This window comes from Eleutherodactylus coqui, chromosome 7 (genome assembly GCF_035609145.1).
Source record: "Eleutherodactylus coqui strain aEleCoq1 chromosome 7, aEleCoq1.hap1, whole genome shotgun sequence".
Classification (NCBI taxonomy): Eukaryota; Metazoa; Chordata; class Amphibia; order Anura; family Eleutherodactylidae; genus Eleutherodactylus; species Eleutherodactylus coqui.
The window spans coordinates 208,893,757-208,906,048 of NC_089843.1; positions in this window are offsets into that span (position 1 = coordinate 208,893,757).

Here is a 12,292-nt window from a genome sequence, read left to right on the forward strand (position 1 = left end):
TGCTAATCCTGGCACTTTAAATGGGTTTTCCAAGCAGCAGCCACTGTCAGACCCAGAATACAACGGTGTCTGAGCAGAAGCCGCTATTCCGACCCTTTGTATACTGTCTGGCATTATAATTGCAGACTGTTATTAAAAATCAGTGGGAGCACCGGGGTTAGAGTGGAAGCCGCTGCTCCGACTCCTGTGTAGTGGCCAGCATTATAATTGCAGGTGCAGCTATTGTTGAAATCATTGGGTGCATCTTATTTGGGGCGGAAGATGCTGCTCCGACCCCTGTGCAGTGGCTGGCACTTGTAATTGCAGGCGCAGCTATCATTGAAATCAATGGCACCCCAGGTTGCAGTTACAAGTGCTGGCCACTACACATGGGTCAGAGAAGTGTCTTCCATTCCAACCCTGGTGTATTCCATTACTGAAAGTCAGTCAGTAAGTAACGGCCGTTTTTTGTGATTGTCATTACTGAAAGTCGGTGCTGCCTGGATAACCCCTTTAAGGTAATGCATTCAAAAATGCTATTGGTAATAATATTAGAAGTATATTTCCAGCTTATGTGTCCTCTGCCATTGCAATAACGTACATATAAATATTCATATAGTTAGTCTATTCTGTTCAGGAATTAAAGATTAATGTAATTTTTATTATTTTATTATCTTTATTTTACTTTATAGAATGGTAAATGCACTTTGTGAAAAGTAAAGGATTAAAATGCGTTTCTTGGTCAGAAGTTAGGAGCTCGTTGGAACGTTTATCCAGCAGGTTGTTAAGCTTTACAGTGGTTTAAAATTTATTTTTATTGCCAGAAGTTGGCACGCACCACCAACTGATGTGTAAATATTCTGTGCAGTCAAGTGCCGAAACGATAAGAAGGAAAATTATGTTCTTCTCATGACCTTTATATGGTTTCTTTCTCACTTTTGCTGCTTCATGGACTGCTCACTGATGGCATTCAAGATGGGCGAAGGCAGTCAAAGGTTGAAAAATGGGACCGTATTTTGCAATACACCCTAGAAACGACTCTGCAGCAAAGTAATTTCTTGCTCCAAATCCTATATAATTTATCTATGCATCTTCAGCCAAGCATTTCATTGAAACCTTTTGTTCCAAGATGAACTGTAATAATGGTCTAATCCTGCGATCACAGGAGAAGCCCATTGAAAAACAGCAAGGTCATTTGTGAACTAAACTTGTACAACTACTTTGCATTGCTTTATCGGAAAACTCACAGTAATAGCATTATAGTCTATGAATTCTGTGGTGTCGCTTATTGTACACGCTTGTCTCATGGTCCTAAGGCCCTTTTACACAGAACGATTATCGTTCAAAAAAATCATTGAATCGGGCGAATTTGAACGCTAATCGTGGCCAATGATTGCATGATGAACGATAATTCGCTCATTGTTAATTTTCTGCAGACATAAAAACCGTTGTTCCGTCGTTTACAAGTAGTTACGTATAAAAAGTGATCGGTCAGTCGTTCCCATTCACCGGTACATAGTAACATAGTTTGTAAGGCCGAATGAAGACAATGTCCATCTGGTCCAGCCTGTTTATTCTCCTATGTTGTTGATCCAGAGGAAGGCAAAAAAACCCCAAGAGCAGAAGCCAATTAGCCCTTTTGGGGAAAAAAATTCCTTCCCAACTCCCTAATGACAATCAGACTGTTCCCAGGATCAACCCCTAATAGTTCCTACCTGCCTGTATACCCGGATTAACAATTAACCTAAGATTTATAACCTATAATATCCTTCCTCTCCAGAAAGATATCAAGTCCCTTTTTAAACTCCTCTATGGATTTTGCCATCACCACATCCTCAGGCAGAGAGTTCCACAGTCTCACTGCTCTTACAGTAAAGAACCCCCTTCTGTGTTGGTGATGAAACCTGCTTTCCTCTAGACGTAGCGGATGCCCTCTTGTTACCGTCGTAGTCCTGGGTATAAACAGATCTTGGGAGAGATCCTTGTATTGTCCCCTCATGTACTTATACGTGGTTATTTGGTCGCCCCTTAACTTTCTTTTTTCTAGAGTAAATAATCCCAGTTTGGATAGCCTCTCTGGGTATTCCAGTCCCGTCATTCCATGTATTAGTTTAGTCGCTCTTCTTTGAACCCCTGAGTAACTTTAAAAAAAAAATTCAAATCTGGACTTCCGCACAAGACACAGAGGGAGCAGGACGTGCCCCAAAGAGCTCCTGCCGACACTACATCCCAGAGCCATCGGGACCCTCTAGTGCCCGAAAAATAGCAGCTGCGGGGAACAGACCTCACCCCCGCTTGCTAGGCGGAAGACCCCCACATCCGAGGGGTATTCGGAAAGCCCCCGGCGAACCACCCGATCTGACCCGCGGGGAAAAGAAAGAAGGAGCGGGACGCGGCCGGGAAGAACAGTGGGATCCCGACCCCAAAAGCCACCGGGCCCTTACCTGCCTGGAAGGTATCCGGTAAGGCGCGCAGACCCGCCGACTTCTTCCAGAGACGCACCGGGAGCACTCGTGACGCCGCGACATAGGCCGCACCTGAGACCGCGGCCTAGATTTCCGGCCGCGAGAGCCGCGACCACCGCCGACCGGGCCGCAAGGAGGGTGAGAGCCTTGGGGAGCAGCTGAGAGGCACGGGAGCCCCACCGAGGGTAAAGTGACACATCGGGGGGCCGCCAGAGAGCCGGGGCCAGACGGCGGTAGAGGCCAGACGGCGATAGAGGCCGCGACCCCACACCCCAACAGACAAGGCCCCCACTCAGCGCCAGGCAGGAAGTGAAGCCCTGGGAGGCTTCCGAACGGCCCAAGAGACATCCCGGCAGCGGCGACCCTGCAGGGGAACAGCCGGAACATTGCGGCCTAGCGGCGCTTGAAGCCGCGGCCTAGATTTGTGGCCGTGACGTCAGGGACAAACCCCGCCCACCATAAGTCAGGGGGAGGAGCCGAACAGAAGCCACAGTAGGGGAAAACCCCAAGCACCATAACAGGCATAACAGAAAGGGTCCCAAAACCGGGAACACAAACAAAAAACTACAGGAAAACATAGCCCTCCCCCGAAACCCACCCGAAGCCCACTCTAAGCACAAACAATACCCAAACAAAACAAAAAACACTGGGAAAGTGGGAAAGAAGGAAAACAAGACAGAAATAACAAAGGAAAAGCCGGGACCTGACATAAAGACACTAAACAAAAAAGACATGAATAAATAGATCTAGGACAAAAAGCCACATCCACAACAAAAAATAAACCGCAACAAAACACCAACAACCCGGATACAGGAAACAACTTCTAATACAACAAACTCGCAAAAACACTTGACACCGAGAAGTCATTAAAGAAAAATGGACAAATATCTAAACGAAAGAAGTGCAGGCACCCCAGCACGAGCAACCCGCCAGTCAGACATAGACAAAACAACCACAGGTGGAAAACAAAAAAGTAGACCCGTCAAAAACATCAAGGAAAAAGAGAGTAAGACCGCGCATCAATCTGCAACCCCTCTAAAAAATACTCCACCACGCGCTGCGGTTTCACCAAGCTCTGACTACGAAGCAATGGACACTTCTTCTATACAAACTAACGAACAACCAACGAACAGTGCAGAAATGACGCAGGCGACACTAGTGGCACAAGAGGTCTCAAAAATGCTTCTCCCTTTATTTGATAACAGACTTGAGGCGCTGCACAAATCCATAAACTCAGCAATGTCACAAATAACAGATAACACCCAAAGGCTGACAGAACTAGAAACAAAAAACCAGAACATAGAACAGACCATCACAACGCTAGAAACCGCGCTACAAAGAAGCCAGACAGAAACTGAAATGCTCCGGGAAAAAGTCGACGATCTGGAGAATAGACACCGTCGCAATAACCTCCGCTTCGTGGGAATACCGGAGACAGTATCTAACAGCCAGCTTATAGCCTACCTAACCACGGATCTACCGCAAGCGCTACAGATCGATATACCCAATGACCCCCTAACAATAGAAAGAGCCCACAGAATCGGCCCACCAGGGGATGGGCGTAACAACAGAAGCAGACCTCGCCCAGTGATAGCAAAATATATGCACTGGACAACAAAAGAAGCAATTCTACGAGCCTACAGACGACAAGGAGAACTGATAATACAAGGGGCAAAGATCCTGCTGTTCCAAGACTTCTCGGTGGCGGTGTCACAGAAGCGCAAACTGTTCACCCCGATCTGCCAAAGCTTGCACGAACGAAACACACGCTTCCAATTGCTGTACCCAGCAAAACTCCGGATACAAGACGGTAACAAATCCTTAATATTCAATACCCCGGAGGAAGCAAGAAGACACCTACAGATGGAAGAGAACGGAGAACAAGGCTGAAAAAGAATGGAAAAAGGAACTGTACTGTTGCTCTTTACTACAATCCTGTTCCAAACACAGTGGATGTGGCGCTCGCCACGCAAAAAGAAAAGGTGAAATAGATGTTTAAAGTTTACATGTTCATTATTACTATGTTTCTCACATTTTTCATGTTTTTTTCTTTTTTTCCGACCCATCTGACCTTTAAAAAACGGACCACTAGGAGGATCAGGAGGCCCCGCAGGCACGGCACGATCAACACCCAGTTGCATCCGCGGCTCGCTGGGACCGAGGGATGCGACAAAAAAAAGAGGCAAAAACTACGGTAATTATGACCAAACCACACCTACCAGCACGCCTAGAGACTTAGAAACAACAGAATACCAAACACCCACCACAATACAAACACTATCTTGGAACGTAGACGGACTTAATACACCCATTAAACGAAAAAAAGTACTGACACACCTGAAACGATATAAACCAGACATAGTGTTCCTACAGGAAACACATTGGAAAAAAGAGGGGAAGGGAGAACTGAGAGCACCATGGATAGAAGCATGTTACACGGCCTCACACACATCAGCATCACGAGGGGTAGCTATCCTGACCAGAAAAAACATGCCACACACAATACTGCAAAGCATAGCGGACCCAGAGGGAAGATACCTAATAGTGAGAATGAAAATGGATGAACAAACGTACGCCTTGGTGAACGTCTATGCCCCCAACACTGACCAACCAACATTTTATGCCACACTAATAGAGAAACTACAACCATATCTAGGCGACAGAGTGATTCTGGGAGGTGATTTTAATAGCATACAAGACGAAACACTAGACAGAACGGGACCATCTACCCAAGCAACCTCAACCACACACGCACTATTAACACTTAAAGAACAACTCAGTGTATGTGACCCATGGCGACTCCTGAACCCCACTAGCAAAGAATACACATGCTGCTCTAACGCCTACCACTCATTCTCACGCATAGACTTTTTCTTAATATCGAACAGCATCTTTGAATACCACCACCAATCGGAAATCCACCCAATATCCCTTAGCGACCACGCACCGATAGTAATGAGACTACAACTGAGAACCCCACAAAGGCTAACCAAAATATGGCGCTTCCCCTCATTCCTATGGGAATCAGAGGACTTTAGAGCATACCTGAAAATCCACTGGAACAACTATGCAGACGACAATAGTGCGCACATTGACAACACAAACCTATTCTGGCAGGCTTCAAAGGCAGTGATGAGGGGCCACATCATAAGCTACTTGTCCCATAGGAGGAAAAAATTCCAAACGGAATTTGAGGCATTACATCACTCTCTCCTAGAAGCACAAAAAGAACATACGAACTCCCACAATGACAACTCATACCAAACCTTTCTCACAGCGAAACACCTACTAAATACGTTTGTACATACCCACGCACATTGGCAAAACCAAATAACAAAAAACAAATTCTACAGGTGGGGTAACAAAACGGGACGATTGCTAGCCAACTTGACCAAACAAAGACAACCACACAAACCAATACTGACCTTAAGACACATTAATGGGGATCATCTTACAACAAAACAAGAAGAGGTGGCTCAAATACTACACGAATATCTCGAAAATTTATATAGGGCAGAACCAACAAATATACAAGACATAAACAACTTCTTAGAATCCGTGAACCTACCAAAACTAACAGAAGGGCAAAAATCCCTACTAGACGCCGACATACAGGAGGAAGAGGTACGAGAGGTGATCACAACAGCACAAGGGGGAAAAACACCGGGCCCCGACGGATTCTCGACAGAATATTACAAAATATTAATAGCAGACATTGTGCCAGTCCTGACCCAACTCTACAACACAATATACACAAACAACACACAGACAGAAGACTTTGGAACATCGAGAACGATATTGCTCCCTAAACCAAACAAGGACCTGACAGACCCAAGATCCTACAGACCAATAGCACTGCTAAACTGTGATTACAAATTTCTGTCCAAGATACTAGCCAACAGACTCCAGCTAATCCTCCCATCCATACTAGATCCAGCACAGAAAGGCTTCACACAGGGGAGAAGTGCTCTAAAGAACATCAGAGCCGCCATAGCGGCGACGGTCGCAGCACAAAACCCCGAGGGCCAGACTACGATGTTACTGAGTCTGGACGCAGAAAAAGCCTTCGATAAGATGGCCTGGCCATTCTTAAACATAATACTGGAAAAAATAGGTTTTGGACAGATCTTTGCGAATTACATAGACACGACGCAAACGAACGCCACTACGACCCTCACAGTCAACGGCCTTAACACCCCCAACATAGACCTATTTAGAGGAGCCAGACAAGGCTGCCCTCTCTCACCACTGTTATTTAATTTATCAATAGACCCATTACTTAGACACTTGACACAAACGACACTCTTTACAGGGGCGACCTGCGGGGGTACCAAGATAAAAGTTGAAGCATTTGCAGACGATCTCCTATTGGTGATAAACAACCCTAGGGAAACACTAGCCCCCATATTACAAGACGTCAAGAAAATCGGTAAACTCTCGGGCTACACTTTAAATCTAGACAAAACAGAGGCTTTGCTTCTCAGAGGACCGGCCAAACCCCCGTGGGCAACACAATACCCATTCAAGTGGGAAAAACACGCTATACAATATTTGGGAGTACAAATCACAAGAAGCCCACTCAAATTATATAATACAAACATAGAACCCCACATCAAAAAACTAGAAACTACCCTAAACACATGGAAAAACTTTACGATCTCTTTCTTGGGAAGGATAAGTCTAATAAAAATGATAGAATTTCCCCGCTTATTATACATCCTACACTCACTACCCATACTTTTAAAATTAAAAGATATAAAAAGAATAAACTACTTGTACAGGAACTTCATATGGGGGGGAAGAAGACCGCGTATCGCGCTCAAAGCGCTACACAAACATAGAGAGAACGGAGGAACTAACCTACCTAATATCAGAGACTACAATCTAGCAGCTCAGGCGCGAATCATCCACGACTGGATTCACGATAAGTCACATTTCACAAACAGACCACTTGAACAGGAAATGGTCGGCGCAACACGACTCCAGAACATCCTCCACCACACATATGCGGAACTCCCAGAAAAAACTAAAAAGAATCCCTTGATACTGGTGGCTTGGAAAACATGGAATAAATTGTGCAAAGATAGCCAAACATCGCCACAAACATCACCGTATTTGTCATTAATGAACAACCCCAACTTCCAAGACGGTAATCCCCACAATATATTTATGGAATGGGGGGCCCAAGGAATACACACTATAGATAAACTATTACACATAAGAGAACGACGAGTTTTAACATACGACGAAATGAAACAAAAATACCCCGAACTCCGAATTCCACTATTCTCATACCTGCAAGTCAGACATTACATCACAGAACTCATACCACGATTACAAGAACCTGATTGGGTACAAACAGGCGACACATGGATGACCAGGAAAACGGGTCCGCGGGGCATGATCTCAAAGCTGTACAGGGCAATAAGAAATATGAGAGAGCAGGAGGACATTGATCCGGGGGTGGGTAAATGGGCCACAGACAACCCCGATTTCACACCGACACTGATAATGAAATCTCTAACCTCGGCACATAGGTACTTACCATCGGCTAGGTTCCTGGAGATGAGATTGCAAATTGCCCATAGGTCATACCTAACTCCAAGCAGAGGATATCACATAGGAATCTACGATACCCCAAACTGCTTCAAATGTCAAGCACCACACGCAAACCTATACCACAGTTTGTGGACATGCCCCTCAATACAGGATTTCTGGACACGAATAGGCGACTACACAAAAACACACCTGACGAATTTCTGCCCACAAGAACCAACATGGGCAATACTTGGCTACTTAGACCCCGAAATCTATCACTGCTCAAGGGGTGTCAGAAAATTACTACACTTCATAGCAGCAGCAGGACTAAAGGCCATTTTACAGACATGGATACAACCAACAGGGCCACCATTCAGACTGTTCCTGGAAAAGCTAGCGTTTCTGTTTCAAATGGACTGGGCAGAAACATCACTTTTTAAAGAAAAAAAGGTACAAGCATTCTTCGAAACCTGGGGGAGTTTTTATTCAACTACTACCACAAAGGGTAAAAGATAGATTGAGAAACTGCTTCTACTACACTTGCTGGTTCCAGGAACAGGTGGCAATAGGAGACACACCTATCTAGGGTGAAACACGGACCGTGCCGTAGCCGTGCGGGGCCTCCAAAAATTTGGAAGATCCTCAACATACAGGTCAGTAGACCAAAAAAAAAAAAAAAAAATCTGTGGTCAAAATGGGTCAAAGTTTTGATTTAATGTATGTAATTTGTTTGTTTTAATGTTTTATTTTATGTTTTACATAATTAATACAAAAAATGCAGGCTTAGACAAGCCATACTTACACAAAGAAAAACCCTGCAAAACCGTGAAAACGCTGAATGTATGTTTCAACCTGTTCAATAAAGACAAAGTTAAAAAAAAAAATTCAAATCTTTTTTGTTGAATACATTTTTTGCGTCTCAAGACGCTTTTGATACAAAACAATACAAACACATGAAGAATATCAAGTCTCCCCAATAAACAGAACCCAATAGTCTCTCTTGCAGTGTCTCAGCTCATTGTACCAAAGTCCTTAGAATTTTTCACAATCACCGAGGGGCACTTCATAATCCATATAAGGCCTTAGTCACACGGGCGTTTTTTCACGCGATTTGCGCATCGCATGACGGATGCGCATGCGCAAATCGCGTGACCGGCGCCGAAAAATCGGCCCAAAAATCGCCCGAAAATCTGCTCCTAGCCGCGTTTCATTAGAAACGGGCCGGAGCTGTCCAGCGCATTGCATTCAATGGAGCCGGCAATACAGCGGCTCCATTGAATGCAAGCGCTGCGGGCGAGTGTGGGATGAATTGTCGGGGAGGGGTTAAATATATAACCCCTTTCCTGCAATGCATCCTTAAATGTGAAAAAATTAAAAAAAAGGATGTACTCACCAGCTCCCGGCAGCTAAAGATCCGGCCGGCCTGCAGTGGGTGTGAAGGGGGTGTGACTCAGGCTTGCCCCTGATTGGCTCAGCGCTGAGCCAATCAGAAGCAAGTCTCAGTCACACCCATTCATGAATTCATGAATGGGTGTGACTGAGATCAGCCTCTGATTGGCTCAGGCTGAGCCAATCAGGGGCAAGCCTGAGTCACACCCCCTTCACACCCACTGCAGGCCGGCCGCCGGGATCTCCAGCTGCAGGGAGCAGGTAAGTACATACATTTTTTTTATTTTTTCACTTTTCAGGATGCATTGCAGGAAAGGGGTTATATATTTAACCCCTCCCCGACAATTAACCCCGCGCACGCCGGCAGCCCATTGCTTTCAATGGAGCGGCTGTATTGCCGCTCCATTGAATTCAATGGGCAAACATCGTTCTTCTCTGCCACAGCTGTTCCAGCTGTGGCAGAGAAGAATGATTTATCTTCTATATGTTCTCATTGGGGTCGGCGCTGCTGCCGCCGGCCCCATTGAGCGCATATAGAGAAGAGAACAGGAATCGCAGATCGCAGATAGGTGCGATCTGCGATTTCTGTTCTCTAATTTATCGGACGAGCGCATAAAAAGCGCTCATGTGTCCGATACCATTGCAAAGCAATGGTTTTAAAAAATCGCCGGACGCATGCGCATGCGCAAATCGCGGCAATAAACGCCCGTGTGACTAAGCCCTAACTCAGCGTTACCTAGAATACAAGGGTTAGCATTTCCACAACATGGTTATCCCATTAAGCATTATCCTCTAGTCAGGTCATTTTCTAAAAAGACCGAAGGCATGCAGCCATTTGAACCAAATACTGTAATATTTCAGTGCTTTTTCCCTTTTACGATAAATGCTTTTTTCCCACATTAAGATTTGTGTGACTTTATTTTTTAGCTCAGCCAGATCAGGGGGAGCTTCGTCTAGCCAATGCTGTGCTATCAGTTTCCTGGCTAGGTATAGTATCCTAGCTACTGCTAACTTTTCATTTTCGTCCAAGGGTACGTCATTCACATACCCTAAAACACATTCCAGTGGTGTAAATTCCAATCGAATTTCATACACATTATGGATCAGACCGCATACCAATATCTCCAGCTTAGGACAACGCCACATTATATGTATAAGATCTGCTGTGTGGATCTTGCATCTATTACACAGAGGGGTATCCCTCACAGCTATACTGTATAGGAACGCTGGAGTGCGGTACACCTTATGCAATAGATATACACTACCGTTCAAAAGTTTGGGGTCACCCAAACAATTTTGTGTTTTCCATGAAAAGTCACACTTATTCACCACCATGCGTTGTGAAATGAATAGACAATAGAGTCAAGACATTGACAAGGTTAGAAATAATGATTTGTATTTGAAATAACATTGTTTTTACATCAAACTTTGCTTTCGTCAAAGAATCCTCCTTTTGCAGCAATTACAGCATTGCACACCTTTGACATTCTAGCTGTTAATTTGTTGAGGTAAGCTTGAGAAATTGCACCCCACGCTTCTAGAAGCATCTCCCACAAGTTGGATTGGTTGGATGGGCACTTCTGGCGTACCATACGGTCAAGCTGCTCCCACAACAGCTCAATGGGGTTCAGATCTGGTGACTGCGCTGGCCACTCCATTACCGATAGAATACCAGCTGCCTGCTTCTGCTGTAAATAGTTCTTGCACAATTTGGAGGTGTGTTTAGGGTCATTGTCCTGTTGTAGGATGAAATTGGTTCCAATCAAGCGCTGTCCACTGGGTATGGCATGGCGTTGCAAAATGGAGTGATAGCCTTCCTTATTCAGAATCCCTTTTACCCTGTACAAATCTCCCACCTTACCAGCACCAAAGAAACCCCAGACCATCACATTACCTCCACCATGCTTAACAGATGGCGTCAGGCATTCTTCCAGCATCTTTTCATTTGTTCTGCGTCTCACAAACGTTCTTCTTTGTGATCCAAACACCTCAAACTTGGATTCATCCGTCCACAACACTTTTTTCCAGTCTTCCTCTGTCCAATGTCTGTGTTCTTTTGCCCATCTTAATCTTTTTCTTTTATTGGCCAGTCTCAGATATGGCTTTTTCTTTGCCACTCTGCCCTGAAGCCAAAAATCCCGCAGCCGCCTCTTCACTGTAGATGTTGACACTGGTGTTTTGCGGGTACTATTTAATGAAGATGCCAGTTGGGTACCTGTGAGGCGTCTGTTTCTCAAACTGGAGACTCTAATGTGCTTATCTTCTTGCTTAGTTGTGCAACGCGGCCTCCCACTTCTTTTTCTACTCTGGTTAGAGCCTGTTTGTGCTGTCCTCTGAAGGGAGTAGTACACACTGTTGTAGGAAATCTTCAATTTCTTAGCAATTTCTCGCATGGAATAGCCTTCATTTCTAAGAACAAGAATAGACTGTCGAGTTTCAGATGAAAGTTCTCTTTTTCTGGCCATTTTGAGCGTTTAATTGACCCCACAAATGTGATGCTCCAGAAACTCAATCTGCTCACAGGAAGGTCAGTTTTGTAGCTTCTGTAACGAGCTAGACTGTTTTCAGATGTGTGAACATGATTGCACAAGGGTTTTCTAATCATCAATTAGCCTTCTGAGCCAATGAGCAAACACATTGTACTATTAGAACACTGGAGTGATAGTTGCTGGAAATGGGCCTCTATTCACCTTTGTAGATATTGCACAAAAAACCAGGCATTTGCAGCTAGAATAGTCATTTACCACATTAGCTATGTATAGAGTGCATTTGTTTAAAGTAAGGACTAGTTTAAAGTTATCTTCATTGAAAAGTACAGTGCTTTTCCTTCAAAAATAAGGACATTTCAATGTGACCCCAAACTTTTGAACGGTAGTGTATATTTGTGATAGTCTATGAGACTTACTCAAGGACAATTTGGG